General features: G+C 37.5%; 1 non-coding gene across 1 annotated transcript; it reads right to left on the reverse strand.

Annotated features, from left to right (window-relative positions):
• Positions 1-1141: 1141 nt before the first annotated feature.
• On the reverse strand, positions 1142-1247 carry LOC121993568. Its single transcript, XR_006115340.1, has one exon. It is a non-coding gene; the product is annotated as a small nucleolar RNA R71 (small nucleolar RNA).
• Between the last annotated feature and the right edge of the window lie 4352 nt (positions 1248-5599).

The following is a 5599-nucleotide window of genomic DNA, read 5'->3' on the forward strand; positions in this document are numbered from 1 at the left end:
TCCTAGAACATTCCCTTTATCGTCGCCCTTACTCTTGTTTCTTATTCTTTCATTTCTTGTTTACATTTCATAGTCATACTTAGATTTTTGAAAACCAATTGAATAGTTGTTTGGCTAATTCGCATTGAGGCATCTTTAGTGCTTATTCCAGTCCCTGTGGATACGATATCTTTTATTATTACTTACGACATTTCCGTACACTTACGGAGAGTCAACAAGTTTTTTGCGCCGTTGCCGGGGACTGCGCTATAACATTAGAGATTATCAATTGAGTTAGACTAAACATAACTTTTCTTTTCTTTTCATTTGCATAGTTGAAACTTATGTTTAGAATTCTATTTTTCTTGTATATCTTTTTACTTCTTGTTAATTCTTTTTGTTGGAATTTTAATTCTAACTTTGCATTCTTGATTTCTAGCATTCTAATTTAGTTTTTCTCTGTTTTTCTTTTGATCTAACTTTCCTCTTTCTTTCTTCTTTTCTTTTGAACTAATATATCTTGCAATATTGTTCTTGTGTATGAGAAGATCGAACTTCGTAAAGGCATCATAAATAACAAGAACTTATAAACACATTAGTTGATTAGCATATGAATTATTTTAGACATTTTTTCTTTTTCCTCTTGTCTTTTCTTTCTTGTTTTCATTATGCACTTTCTTCTTGCAATTTAAATTCTGCATTTTCTTTCTTGCTTTTCATATTGCATTTTATTTCTTGTGTTTGATTCTTCATTTTTTAATTTTTTCTTGAATATCCATGAGCACTAACATGTCAAGCAGGCCCTTGAGAAATTTTTCTACACCCTTTTCTACAAGATTATTATCTCCCATTGTGCAACATCAAATTGAAGCAGAAAGTTTCCAACTAGACCCAGAGTTGATTTCCATGATACAAGGCTAGAAATTTGGAGGAGAAATATCAGAAAGTCCTTATCTGCATCTTGAAATATTTTTAGATATTTGTGATATTGTGAAATGCGAAGGAGTGTCAGCAGATGCAATTCGATTGATGACATTTCCTTTCAGTATTAAGGATAAAGCAAAGACTTGGTTATATTCTCTTTGTCCTCAAAGTATCACAAGTTGGGAACAATTGGAGAAGCAATTTCTGAATCATTTTTTCTCTCCAAGTAGAACAATTTACATGAGGAATTGCATCACAAATTTTGCTCAGGTATATGGAGAATCATTATTTGAAGCATGAGATAGATTTAAGAGTCTTCAAAGACAGTGTCCTCATCATGATTTTGAAAAATGGTTGATTCTGCGCATATTCTATGGGGGAATTTCTTCCTCAGACAAGAGTTTATTGGATTCATCAGCTGGAGGTTCTTTTATGGACAAAAGTGTAGATGAAGCATATATGTTAATTGATCAAGTGACATTGAACCTCCATGAATGGTCAAACACAAGTTGGATGAAATCTCCCTCAAACATTCAAGAAGTGCAAGACATAAATGCTATAGAGCCTGTTAAACAAATGGTAACTCAACCATCTATGAGTTTTGAAAATCACAAGTCACAGAACGGGGAGTTCAAATATTTAGGGGCAAATATTGAAAGTATTGTTTCAAAATGGTTTAAAGAAGATCCCCCTCCTTCGCAGACAAGATCTAGTGAAAAGTGTGATGATGTTGGGTTGAGAATTGAAAAAAATCATGAAGAACTTCTAAAGAAGGATATGTTTATAATTGAGGAGAAGAATAATAGAAGATCACAAGAACTCAGTTCCATTTCTCCAGGAAGTTCCCAAAGGCCACAAGTACCTTTCCCTCAACGATTGATCACACCAACACTAGATAAGAAAGTTGGACCTCCTCCAAAAGCTCAAAGGGAATTTGGGAAAAAGGAAGTTCAATCTTTCCCAGGACCATCACTAAGGGTTCCTTTTCCACAAAGGTTAGTGGGGGTCAATGAAAATAAAGACTTCGGAAAATCCTGTGACACTAATAAGGTTGAGTGCATATTTCATAGTGTGTATAACGATGAAGACTCTTCATATGAGGATTGTGATGATAATGCAGTGGATAATGAGTTTTTAGATATACCTCCAAGTTTTATTGGAAGCTATTATGACATTAAATTTTTAGATGATGAATGTGATGTGGTAGATAAATTTAAAACTACAAGTGAAGTTATTGATCCTCCTATAGTTGATTCTCCTATTGAGGATACTGATGTGGGTTTATTTTTTGATGTTTGTGTTGATGATGTTGATATGGGACAATGTGTAGGGAGCTGTGTTGTGGAAGCAACATCTCAAGAATCACCTCATTTGTCCACACAACTCTTAGATGTTGTAAGAATTGCAAGGATTGAGCATGTTGTGGACCAATGTGTAGGGACTCATATAGATATGGTTGAGTCTCAAGAATCACCATCTTTGATATCGCCAACACCTGAGCCAGAGCCAGAACCATCATTTGATTCAGAGGAAATCACATCCACATGTTTAGAAATATCAGGTATTTCTCAGCAAAGCAAGGTTAGTATTTATTGTGATCTTTTGGAAAATTTTATAGAGGTACCTATTATTGACTTTGTTGGATGTGATTCAGTTTTTATTTCTTATTCTGCTTATCTTAATATGGTTATGGCTCTATCTTATCTAATATGTTTGTGAGAGATTTGTATTTTCTTTGCATGTGCAGATTTCACTTGGGCTAATGATTGGAAGCTCAATCTGAACCGTCTTCGACCACCTGAAAGAACATCAAAGAAGACGAAGATGGAGAGAGCATTAGTTCACTTTCTAATTCCTATATTGGAAGCTCCCTCCATAATAAGAGCCCTCGGTAGGAGGGTGCTGAAATATCTTACCCCTCCAAGAGCAAGATTTAGATGAATCTAATGAGGTGGTCGAGCTAAAGACCTTAAACAAGCGCTTCTTGTGAGGCAACCCAAGTGTTCTTTTAGTTAAATGCATTTCATGTTTTTTTAGTAGTGTTTTTAGTAGTGTTTTTACTTTTTTTTTCAGGTCGGAATTTTGCTTCCATGAGCTGGTCATGATTGCTTCATGGGCATGAAAGTATTGGAGAAGCAAGAAAGGAGAAAAAAATCATCAAGTGGAGCAAAACAGTGCATGGACGTGTGCTGTACACGACCAGGCATATGCTGCAGAAAAGGGAGATGTTTGGGCCGTGTCTACATGACACGATCGTGTAGAGTCTCTAGAGAAGAAAAGGTGCTTGGCCGTGTCTCACACACGGCCGTGTGAAGAATCCAGAGAAGAAAAGGTGTTCGGCCGTGTCTCACACACGACCGTGTGAAGAAACAAGTACAGAAGCATGCACTGGCCGTGTCACAGACACGACTATGTGCTGATTCTAGTAAAGGAGAATGGTGAGGCCGTGCCCTAAGAACGACCATGCAAAGATAGCCGAGGAGAAGAAGGTTGTGGCCGTGCCAATTGGCACGACCGTGTGAGCCAACCCGAGAAGGAGAAGGGAGGGGCTGTGTAGATCTACACGACCCGTGTGGAGAAAATTGTTCAAGGTCGCGTCCTCTATACACGGCCTGATCCAGGCCGTGCCCCCCACACACCCTCTTCATTTCAACACCCTCTTCTCTCCAAAATTCCTCTCTTCTTCAACCTTTCTTCCAAATCTTTTCAGATCTAGATCTAAAACCCTTTCTTTTCCACAAACTTTATCTAGATCTAGATTTTTCTCTTCTCTAGGACTCAAGATCTCCATTTTTCTTAACCTAAGATCTTGTTCTTTGAGATCTATTTCTTCAAGATCTAGTTTCTCCAACCATAAATAGTACCCTTCCCCACTCAATCTTGACAATATGTCCAACTTTTTGAAGAGACTTCGCAAGGGGGGTGGTGGATCTAGTGGAGACAAAGGGAAGGAGCCAACCAAAGACAAAGGGAAACAACAGGTAAAGGGTAAAAAAAAGAGGACCTCACGCAACGAAGGCAATGACAATGAATTCAATATCGTGTTTAGAAATGATGATCAAATGACTAGATTTGCAATTCTTGTCAATAGAAAGATCATGTGTACTAGGTATATGAACCCAACCGTTTTAGATATGATGTGAATTAGTGATGATATAGATTGGATGATTGGGTTCTTAGATTGGAGTGATATTTTGTACACACATCTACCTACTTATCCTCGCCTTGTTTTGGAGTTTCTAAGTTCACTAGATGTCCATTTTGCCAATGAGGATGATTATGTTGGCAAGATAACTTTTAGATTAATGAATCAAGAGTTTCAATGGACATTTAGTGACTTTAACACTTGTTTTGGTTTGTCTTCCGGTAGCTCTCGGAGGTTTGATTCTAGGTTTAATTGGAACAATTTTTGGAGTTACATTACCAGATTAGATCAACCCTATGAGCCCTCTAAAGCCAAGGCTTCTCACATGCAAAACCCTGTTTTTAGATACCAACATCGAGTCATGAGCAAAACTATTTTTGGTAGAGGGGAAAGTGATGGAGTCATCAAGAAAGTAAAACTTTATTCTCTATGGGCTATGTTACATAAGGTTGATTTTGATTCTGATTTTCATTTTTTGCAAACCTTAGTGAGAACTGCAAGGGCATCTTCGGGATCAATTGTTCTTGGTGGTTTGATTACTCAAATAGTCATTAACTTGGAACTCGATTTAGATGGGTTGGAAGTTATTCATGGCAATGATATGATCGACATGGATGCATGTCTTGCTATGAAAATAATATGTCTGGATGAAAATGGTTTTGCATTTCTAAGGTCGAATGGTTTTCATTTACCTCTTCCTTGTCCTGATCGAACTTCAGTTCGCAACCCAGCTAATTGGTAATCACTGATTTAGACCCCGAGAATGTTCCTTCCATATCCAGAGATACAGAGCCACACATTGCGCCCTCGATATCTGAACACCCGCAGCCCTCCGGACATCCGAATCCTGCTAGGCATTCTTTTGCCTATGGTACGGGTCCCTCCAGATTTGACTTCTCATATTTTCGTGCATCTCTAGAATTACTTCATGAGAAGCAAAATGCCCAACGAGAAATGTTGGAAGGTCGCTTCTCTTTATCAAATGACCAATTTAGAGAGGTACAAAATCACTTTCAGTTCACGAGAAATTTTCAAGATCAAGTGGCTGAATTTGTCTAGGATTATGATACGGGTCAAGCTAGAATGAGAGATTTTATGCAGAGCATGAGTATCACTAGCCAACAAGTAGATACTTTGTTTGAGTATCATATAATCCTGAGCGAAACTCCAGGTTTTCCTAGTTTTCCCATTGGCCAACCACGTCGTAGGCCTCCTTTCCCTCGTCCACCTCCACCTCCTCCACCATATTGATTTCATCGGGACGATGAAAGGTTTAAGTCTGGGGGGTGTCAAACCTAATTTTTCTTTATGCATTCTAGTTTTCAGCTTTTACTTGTTTTCTGCATGATTAGTTTTTGTTTTGCATTTGTTCTTGCTTTGATTGCTTGTTTTTTGATAGTCACTTGACTATCTTTTGATTTTCGTGGCATACATCTTGAGAACATCAAAACTTCACTTATATGCTTTCTTGTCTTCAAGTTAAAATGTTAGCATGTTCATTATCTAGATTCATAATGTTGTAAATGATGCTAGTAGTATGCTTAGTGTACC

Source organism: Zingiber officinale, chromosome 1B (genome assembly GCF_018446385.1).
Source record: "Zingiber officinale cultivar Zhangliang chromosome 1B, Zo_v1.1, whole genome shotgun sequence".
NCBI classification, from domain to species: domain Eukaryota; kingdom Viridiplantae; phylum Streptophyta; class Magnoliopsida; order Zingiberales; family Zingiberaceae; genus Zingiber; species Zingiber officinale.